At 39.8% G+C, this 10,703-nt stretch overlaps 1 long non-coding RNA gene across 1 annotated transcript; it reads right to left on the reverse strand.

Moving 5' to 3' along the window:
* Positions 1-238: 238 nt before the first annotated feature.
* LOC127801119 (uncharacterized) lies at positions 239-795 on the reverse strand. The gene is made up of 3 exons (XR_008022958.1): positions 737-795; positions 571-658; positions 239-276 (listed from the first exon to the last, which is right to left on the reverse strand). It is a non-coding gene; the product is annotated as an uncharacterized LOC127801119 (long non-coding RNA).
* Between the last annotated feature and the right edge of the window lie 9,908 nt (positions 796-10,703).

Raw genomic sequence — 10,703 nt, forward strand, 5'->3', positions numbered from 1 at the left:
GCACCTTGGCTGCCCAGCCCACTGCCTGGCCATTTTTTTTCCAAAAAAAATATTTTTTTTTTAAATAAAACCATATTTTCCAGAATACATTTCCATATCAAGGGGCTTCCAAAACACTAAATTTTTCCCCCTTTTAACCACATTTACATACAATCCAAGTTTAACAAAATAATACAACACAAAAATACAAACTACATAACCATTACACATAGTTTTCCTCTTTGATTTAATACCTTCACCCTTGCAAAACTCCCTTTCCCTTGGATGTTTCTCCACCTACATTGAGGTCAAAGGACCTTATGAGCCAATGCTCAGTAAGGGTGCTATGCAAATGTAAATGAAGTATGAGAAACATAACATGTAATGCAATGCAATGCATATCAAGGGTAGTTCTCCATGCCCTCATAACCACTTAGGTTAAGGCACCAACCAACCCCTCACTCCCCTCACAAGTCCTCCTTATGGCCATAGGTCCACTTGGGCACAAACATGCAAAGAACCATCACATGCAACTCATTCATACATGTACAAATGCAAGCAAAAACCCCTCCACTTGGGGCTATCCCTTACCTTGTTTCCTTGAAGCTTTACACTCTCACAAGCCAAGAATCCCTCTTAGACTTTGAAGCTTCAACACCTCCACAAGCTAATACTCACCCTTAAAGAAAAATAATAAAAGAGACTTTAGCTCTTAAACACATGCCTTAAACTATAACAAAAGAGAAAACTAGATTACCTTTTGCTAGACTTTCTCTTCCTTCTCTAGACTTCCTTGCCTTCTTACTTGCCTTCTTGCTTCTCTGCTTCACAAATGGGAAAAAGCTTGGAACTAATTTCTCACTTCCTATTTATAGAGTTTTCTTCTTAATCCATGCCAATTCTTAAGATCACATCCTAGCCATTGATTTTTTTTTCTTATTTCAAGAGACCTAATCTCTACCTTTGAACATTAGCACAATCCTTGTGCTTCTCCCAAGTTAAATCCTAGCCCTTGATTTTAGGAGAACTCTTGCCTAGATACAAAGGAAACACAAATCCAAGAGACTTATCTTGTTAAATCTCCTCCATTGATCTCTCTTTGGAGACTAAATCTCCTCCCTTGGATCAATCCCAATTTTCCATAATTCTCCATTTTCCATTTAATTAAATCATGACTAATTTCCAAGATTGACTAATTTCCCAAATTTGCATTTAATTTAAATCCACAACTTTTCAAGCATTTAATGGAGACTTAAATAATTTCCTTTTTGATTTAAATTTAAAAGCTCTTGAAAGACATAATCTAATTTCTTTAGCATTTATTTAAATCCACCATTTTTCAACATTAATGCTTGACAAATTTCTTTTTATTATTGATTTTCTTTTTAATCTTCTCCATAATGGCTCTCATTAATGCTTGAGAGACTAATTTCTTTTTCCTTTTTCATTTATTAAATATCCCTCTTGATTCATAAGATCATGCCATGTGTCACCAAATTCTCTTAATTAAATAAATCTTTATTCTCCAAATTAAATTAAATCTCTTCCATAAGAACTTGCCAAGTGTCATCAATCTAACCATACTTGGTTTTCCAATTTAATTCCTAATTATCTATGCACTTAATCAAGAATTAAATTCTCCAACATTTATTCTCCAATATAAATAATTTCTCCAAAAATAATTTATCTTCCTTTGGGATGAAATTCCAAATTACCATTTTGCCCCTCACAAGACATCCAATATTTCATGGCATTTTCTTTAATTCAAGGGCAATTTTGGAATTTTTCATAGACTAAAATTCTCTTAAATGACAAAATTTATCATGACTCTTCAAGGGTATTACAAGCGCTAGACGGGCCAGAAGAGCTGGTACTTCAGATTCCCGCCTTGGTTTGTGCATATCATGATGTGTGTGCTACAGGGGCCTGGGTTGCATTCACTTGGGGACATGCTTTGTGTGTGATGGGATGTGTGAGCATTTGCATGACCCAGTTGGTCTAAGAGCCAACTTGGGTATCCTAGGTGAGCATATGCATTTAGAGCATGCCGCATGTGTGTATTCCTATGTGGGCGTAGCAGGGCCTGATGCTTGGTTTATGAGGGCCTTGTCATCACGTTTATGCTACAAAAGCCATTGCATTTCTTATGTGTTACATTGCATGGTTCTATTGTTACTGTTGTTTTGGGCGGGAGTACCGTGCCAGGTGTAGGGAATACCGACTCGGGTGAGCTTCGGCTCGGCTTAAATATTAGCTCGGGGGTGGCCCGAGGGAAGACTGTGAGCTTCGGCTCGGCTTAGATATTAGCTCAGGATGGCCCGAGGGAAGACCAAGATTGCGGAATGATATGACAATGTGATGGATGACAGGAAAAGCCAAATGTGAATGTCAGGAAAAGCATATGAATGTATGATGGGTGTAATACCCCGAGAGCCCAGAGAAGTTAGAATATATCGAGGATGGTGTAAGAAATGAAACAACACCAGCTGGATACCTTTTGGGCTGAATGTTGGCAAAGAACTCCCAAGTTAAGCGTGCTTAACCTGGGGTAATCCAAGGATGGGTGACCCCCCTGGGAAGTTCGCGTAGGCCCATCAAGGTAAGTTGTTCCGGTTCTTCTTATCGCTCGATCGGGTCGTTACAATGGGTATCAGGAACAACATGTAACGAGTATCAAGAAAAGCCAAATGTGAATGTCAGGAAAAGCCGACCATGTCAGGAAAAGGTGGGTCCAAGAGAATGATGAAATGGTAGCCTATGTTAGACTACAACAGGTTTGTATGTAGGACTTGGGTGCCAATGTGTGACTTATGTGGGCCTCTAGTTCCTTTATGTGCAGTTAACTTTATGTTATGCATTTAAACATAAAGCACGTATGGCTCATGACATGGCATGTTTGCATTGGCATGAATTGCATGGGGTGTCATGGGAAGAGTCCAATCTTAAACCTACAGCCTTTCTTTCATGAGTTTGCTGAGTCTCGCAACTCACGTTTGCTTTCCATCATTCCAGGTAAGAGAAACGCCTGTGATAGCAGGTACGTTCAGCGGGGTTTGGGTCTAAAGTAGCAAGTGTAGAGCTCTCCCGAAACTAGATCCTAGGTGTCATTGTACTTGTCTTAAGGTTAATGCTTTATGTTTTGGGATGTGTATTTTGTAAGCCAAATGGGCTCACGATATGAATGTTTATGTAAGAACGGTGCTAAACATCATGATATGCACAAACCAAGGCGGGAATCTGGAGTACCAGCTCTTCTGGCCGTCTAGCGCTTATCATAACAACCGATGACTGGCGCTCATACATCTAGCCATCAACTGCCACGACCCACGGTCGACAGTCAGTGGCTTTGTACCTATACCCTTAGACACACTTACTGACACTATTAACTTTATATCCTCTAAACTTAACATTACACAACATTTCTCCATAACTCTTCATGTACATAATCTCATGAACATCACAATACCGTTCTCATTCTCATCCCTTATAAACATGGAAATGAACCACCTACTTTTCAAATTAAACTCTTTAACATAACCCCATAAATCATACCGACTCTTCTAAGAACCTAACCCATCGGGTTCGGCATCATTCCCAAGGAAAATGGAGCAATACAAAGCTCCGTAACGGTCAAAATGAAAGACACCAAGATATATTTGCTTAACTTATTTCATCAATAATAACCTTATTAATAATGTATAAATCATAGGGTGGTTGCCATGCGGAGTATTATTATTAATGCGTGGAACCGAGTTAAGGTGAGGGAGGGTTTAGAGTATAAGAAACCTCGAAGACTTTCACGGAAATAAATAATGCGAGGAGAGGGTTAGAGCTTACCTTATTTTGTAGAGTCTTGGCTGCTGCAGCACTTACCCTGCATTTGTCACTTTTTGTATTTTTCTTTCACTAATTCAGCTGATTTAGCAACTAATTATGTTCGCAGATAGGATGAGGCGTTTAGACTCGCCAGTGCACGAGTGTGATTGTAGCAGAAAATTTATATGTAATTTTTCCGGGCAAGACCGGGTCGACTCACAGGGAGATTACTCATGGAAGGAGATAACCACACCAGTTCTTTTGATTAACGGAATAATGAAATGAGATCAAACTAAATGTGATATAACTGTAATCTGGAAATGGATAGATCTTGGGTCAAGACAAATCTGGTGCCAAACCCAACTGATTCACCATATAGCTTTCTGTGATGTAACTAGCAGCTCAAATAGCTTGGGTTTTCAACCATTAAATGTACTACTGAGATGATGATAACTCTTTGCTCAAGCAACCTCCATACATGACATGGAGACTCTATGGTAAGAAGCTATCATAAATCAGTGTATAAATAATGTTTTGACAAAATAATTGCTCGGGGCTTGGGTATGAGAACGTTTCCAGGTCAAGCAGCCTCCATACATGGCATGGAGACTCTAAGTTAGGCGTACGAATCAATCCAAGCCTGAGGTTTTCGTTAATAATATTTCCCAAACTGCTTTTGCTTTTGTTACTTTGACATATGGAGTTCTGTTATATTGATTCATCAGTGGCTTTGGGCACCATCTTTGCCTTAACCCAAGAATCGAATTAACCACACATCTTCATAGGAAGTGCACGACTAAAACTAATCTCTACAGATGAATACACGATTCGTAAAGGAAATAACTGAGACAACAGATAAGAACTTGGTAAACTACTGCTGTATTGATTGCTGAAACGAACTACAACATGAAGCAGAAATTAAAATGAACTTGTAATACAGAGCTCAGAATTAGCAAGAACAACTAGTGTAACTGAAGTGCTATTCGCAAAGAAAGAGATACAGACAAGAACAAAAATAGGAGAAACAGACAAAAGGAAAGGAAAATAAATTTGCGCTTTCAAAATGATCTTCTTCTTTCTTGTATTGTTTTTCTTAGTATCTTCTGCACTCGCCAACCTCCGATTCCAAAGAATGTTGGTCCCTTTTTAAGCTTATGGCGCATGGAAGTGGGGACCATTTGTTGAAAAGTTGTTCAAAAAGTTGGTTGAATTTACCTTAGAGCCACCGCGTGTATTTGCGCATGTCAGAATTTTTGTTCGGCTGCTCATTCGAATGCTTGCGGAGTTTCTTTTGGCTGATCGGCTCATTCGAATGAATTTTAGTCCTATTCGAATGAATTTCATGCTTTACTGTTCCTTACACGGCGATTTTCTCGGTCATTCGAATGCAACAGTACTTTCATTCGAATGAATTTCTAATTTTTCTCTTGACTTCTTCATTGCATTCGGATGACCTGGAGAGCATTCGAATATGGAGTTCCTTGGGTTGCTTCTCATTCGAATTACTCAGCCTTCATTCGAATAGATTTCCTTTCTTCTTCAACTTCATTCGAATGACTTGGATTTCATTCGAATATGTCTTCACTGCTTCCAAACGATGTGCTCATCCGAATTTCTTCTTATGCTCGGCTCATTCGAATGACTTGGATCTCATTCGAATATGTCTTCACTGCTTCCAAACGATATGCTCATCCGAATTTCTCCTCATGCTCGGCTCATTCGAATGACTTGGATTTCATTCGAATATGCACAATCTGGAGATCTTGATTTTTGTTACTTCTTATTCGAATTAGGCCAAGCTCATCTGAATACATACCCGATATCTTGCATATTCGAATGTCTGAATGATTTATTCGAATGTTTGAGCAGCTCTCTTCTGTTTTGCTCCATATTTGAATACCTTTGAAGACTTATTCGAATGGCTTTGACTTTCATTAGGACACCTTTATTTCTTGACTTTTTATTCCTCTTTCAATCATGCTTTTGGAGAGTATGAGTCATTCTTTCATCTCTTTTCCTTCTTTTGGGCTGCAACAAGCAATTCTGGAGATTTTAAGTCGATCAAATGGATTAGGAGGTAATAAAAACATAACAAATATTGCATTTTTTTACATCAATCATTGGCCTTAAATGGCCGCGCACTGTAAAATAATATTAACACTAAAATAAACCAAAATACAGCCTAAAAATACAATTTAATTCGTAGAAAATGTTTAGTATAAGCTAATTAACCTACCTCGCCCTTCAGACCTTTAATTGCATGAAATAAGATTAATTTCTAAAAAAAAAAGAGATTATGATTTAAATAAGGGTTGTTTGCGAGTTGTAGTTGTGTTATTGTTCGGTATCACTCAATAATGACCCGTCATGGATCCTCTATGCGCGGTAGGGGCTTCGGGGGCGGGCCGTTACAGTTTGGTATCAGAGCAAGTTTAAGGAAGGAGACTCTGCACACATAGGACGGTCGAGTAGAGTTATGAGTGTGTTCTCGGTTGTAAGGCTAGGATTGTATTCCTGGTGTGAGACAAGCTAAGTTAGAATCTGGACTTCTAAGTATGGTCGCTAATGTAGGGAAGTGAATGCTAAGGAAAGAAAATTACCAGCTTGAGAGTCAGAGGTGCTAGGGATGTCAGGAATAGACTTCCAGTTGGCACCATCACGGGTTTAGAGATCCGTGGGTGTTGAGATTAGCCATGGGAAAGAAGTGGGGGTAGACCCCACCCAAGGTACGCATTTGCCGCTTAGGGTTGATCTTGGGGTTTGTGTTCCTATTGGTGTTAGCTTGCGGCCCTGATGGAAGGTCTGATATAAGTGAGAGGCTTGGTGCATGATGAATGGTTATAGATCAAGGACACCCAAATAGAAATTCGGTAGTCAGTCACAAATGGTGCAAGAAGATTGAGGTTAGTAGTTGACTTGGTATATGGAAAAAATAAGATGAAACCAGTATAGGCGAAACCTGGGAAGTAACCCCGTGAGGCGAGACACCTGGTGAGATACTATAAAATGATGATATGGAATGTCCCAACAGTGATGTTGAGTAATCTCATGAGAGTTGCGAGTGTGTCTTGAGGAAATGGACCGAGCGCGAATTTCAAGGACGAAATTCTATTAAGGAGGAGAGAACTGTAATATCTCGAAATTTTGAAGATGATAATAGTTATTAAATTTCAGTACTTGGGGTCTGTATTGAATATTTGAGGATTTAAGGTAACCAAATAATGGTAAAAATAATACTAATAAAAGAGATAATGATGATGATAATAAAAAAAATGTGTAAATTATGTTAACTTAATTTGAATTAATATATAAATACATATATATATATATATTGCCAATGGTAATAGAGATAATAACAATAATCATAATAATAATAAAAGAATAAACCTAATTAATTCAAATTAAATTAATTAATATGTGTATTTGTGTGGCTGTGCGCGTATGCTTGGAGTCTAAGAATTGCACAGTGGCCATGTCTTCAAACTAAAATAGAGGAGATAGTGGGGAAGCGAGAGAGAGAGAGAGAGAGAGAGAGAGAGAAAGGAGTTGAGAGATTGAGGGAGGGAGAGATCAAGATTGAGAGAGAGAGAGAGAGAGATGAAGGGAAAGGGAGAGAGATGGAGAGATAGAAAGAGGGAGAGAGGCGCGGCAGCTATGGGAGCAGGCTGAGTGAAGCTCGGCCATGGCAATCGAGCTCCGCAACTGAGCAAGGAGGGAGCGACGCGGCCAGTAGCGCGGCCGTGGGTGACGGCGCCGGCAGCGGGGGTGGCCAGTGGTGTCGCTGGCAGGAGGCGACGGCGGCGTCTGGAGGAGTTCAGCCGTGCTAGTGTGCTGAGGCAGCTATGTGCAGGAAGAAGAAGAGAAGAAGAAAAGAAAGAGAAGAAGAAGAAGAAGAAGAAAAGAAAGAAGAAAGAAAAGGGAAAAAAAGAAGGAAAAGGAAAAAGAAGAAGCAGCATGCGCGCAGGAGCAGAGGCCGGGAAGAAGAAGAAGACGAAGAAAGGGAATGAAAAGAAAGGAAAAGAAAAGAAAAATAAAATGAAAGAAAAGGAAGAAAATATGAAAAAAATAAAGGAATTTTGGGATTTTTGGGCATGAAAAGTGATCAGATACGTGGCTAAAAATTAGTAGAAACGTGATATGTTTAAATTATAAATTTTATGGGGTTATATTTAATTAATTTAAGCTATGAATCTATTAAACACAACAAAATATTTTACTTCGCAACGAGAGTACAAGAGAGGTTGGAATTAGTCGATTTTAGGCAAGCTCCTAACCTTATCCTCGCGTTATTTATTTCCCGTGAAAGTCTTCGAGGTTTCTTGTATTTTAAACCCTCCCTCACCTTGACTCGGTTCCACGCTTTAATAATAATACTCCGCGTGGCAACCACCCTATGATTTATATATTATTAATGAGGTTATTGTTGATGAAATAAGTTAAGCAAATATATCTTGGTGTCTTTCATTTTAATCGTTATAGAGCTTTGTATCACTCTATTTTCCTTGGGAATGATGTCGAACCCGATGGGTTAGGTTCTTAGAAGAGTCGGTATGATTTATGGGGTTATGTTAAAGAGTTTAATCGGACAAGTAGGTGGTTCATTTCCATGTTTATAAGGGATGAGAATGAGAACGGTATTGTGATGTTCATGAGGTTATGTACATGAAGAGTTATGGAGAAATGTTGTGTAATGCTAAGTTTAGAGGATATAAAGTTAATAGTGTCAGTAAGTGTGTCTAAGGGTGTGGGTACAAAGCCACTGACTATCGACTGTGGGTCGTGGCAGTTGATGGTTGGATGTATGGGCGCTAGTCATCGGTTGTTACGATAAGCGCTAGATGGACCAGAAAAGCTGGTACTTCAGATTCCCGCCTTAGTTTGTGCATATCATGATGTGTATGCTACAGGGGCTTGGGTTGCATTCACTTGGGGACATGCTTTGTGTGTGATGGGATGTGTGAACATTTGCATGACCCAGTTAGTCTAAGAGCCAACTTGGGTATCCTAGGTGAGCATATGCATTTATAGTATGCCGCATGTGTGTATTCCTATGTGGGCGTAGCAGGGCCTGATGCTTGGTTTATGAGGGCCTTGTCATCACGTTTATGCTACAAAAGCTATTGCATTTCTTATGTGTTGCATTGCATGGTTCTATTGTTACTGTTGTTTTGAACGGGAGTACCGTGCCAGGTGTAGGGAATACTGACTCGGGTGAGCTTCGGCTCGGCTTAAATATTAGCTCGGGGGTGGCCCGAGGGAAGACTGTGAACTTCGGCTCGGCTTAGATATTAGCTCAGGGTGGCCCGAGGGAAGACCATGATCGCGGAAGGATATGATAATGTGATGGATGACAGAAAAAGCCAAATGTGAATGTCAGGAAAAGCATATGAGGTTATGATGGGTATCAGGAAGAACATGTAACGAGTATCAGGAAAAGCCAAATGTGAATGTCAGGAAAAGCCGACTATGTTAGGAAAAGGCGGGTCCAAGAGAATGATGAAATGGTAGCCTATGTTAGGCTGTAACAGGTTTATATGCGGGACTTGGGTGCTAATATGTGACTTATGTGGGCCCCTAGTTCCTTTATGTGCCGTTAACTTTATGTTATGCATTTAGACATAAAGCACGTATGGCTCATGACATGGTGTGTTTGCATTGACATGAATTGCATGGGGTGTCATGGGAAGAGTCCAATCTTAAACCTACAGCCTTTCTTTCATGAGCTTGCTGAGTCTCGCGACTCACGTTTGCTTTCCATCATTCCAGGCCGTCGTGTCATGGTAGTAAGTGCAGAGCTCTCTCGAAACTAGATCCTGGGTGTCATTGTGCCTTTGTTATGGTTAATGTTTACGTTTTTGAGATTGATGTGTGTTATGTAAGCCCAAGCGGGCCCAAGTGATGAATGGTTTTTGTAAAGATGATTATGAGATGTTATAATAAAAAATATTATGATTTAAATAAGGATTGTGTTATTGTTCGGTATCATTTTAATAATGACCCTCTCACGAATCCTCTTTGTGCACAAGGAGGCTCCGGGTGGCGGGCCGTTACATTAGACCTTGGGAGAGTCGACTAGGTGTGTGTGAAGACACCGAACCATTATAAATTGTGTTGTGTCTCATTGTATTTATTTTTGTCATATCTTGTGGCTTCATTTATTATTAATCTCAAATATAATTTATTATATTTATCAAATATATTTTTTTTAATAAAATCATTAATCAATAATATTTATTAAAATTGAGAAAAATTTTAATCACTCAATTCACCCCCCTCTTGAGTGGCCATACCCTAAGGAACCAACACATTATATACATTGTCTTGTGACCATACCCCTGGCCAAAGCCGCATGCCCACATATACATATATACATGTAGTTTACACATTATATATCAACCTTAGCATATTATATAAGCCCATTCCACTCCATGAAACCACATCTCTAGCCATCACGTGAGCATATACGCGTGCATATTATATATATATATATACATACATTATGGTTGGAGGGGAGAAACATAGAGAGCGAGAGAGAAGCCTCTTAGGAAGGCTTCTTCTTGAGAGAAGCTGGTCGCCGCTAAGAGAGCTCTCGGGAAGAAACCTTCCTGCGAGAAACCATTGTCGCTGGATGGTGGCTTTGCTTCATCGAGAGAGGCTTCCACCACAGGCCATCTTGCCAAAAGCCACCGAGAGGGATTGCAGCCATGGCGAAGGGGCATGCTGCTTCTTATTGAGAGATTGTTGTGGAGAGAGAAGCTTCAGAGAGGGCTGTTGTTGCTTCGTTAACCGAATGCAACTCTCGTCGAGAGAGCTGTCATATGGCTGCTGAATGGCGGCCCTACCTTTCTGAGAACGAGCTACAGTTGCAGCTAAGGGGATTCTTAGTGGAGAGACTAGCGAGAGAGATT

Source organism: Diospyros lotus, chromosome 5 (assembly GCF_014633365.1).
Source record: "Diospyros lotus cultivar Yz01 chromosome 5, ASM1463336v1, whole genome shotgun sequence".
Classification (NCBI taxonomy): Eukaryota; Viridiplantae; Streptophyta; class Magnoliopsida; order Ericales; family Ebenaceae; genus Diospyros; species Diospyros lotus.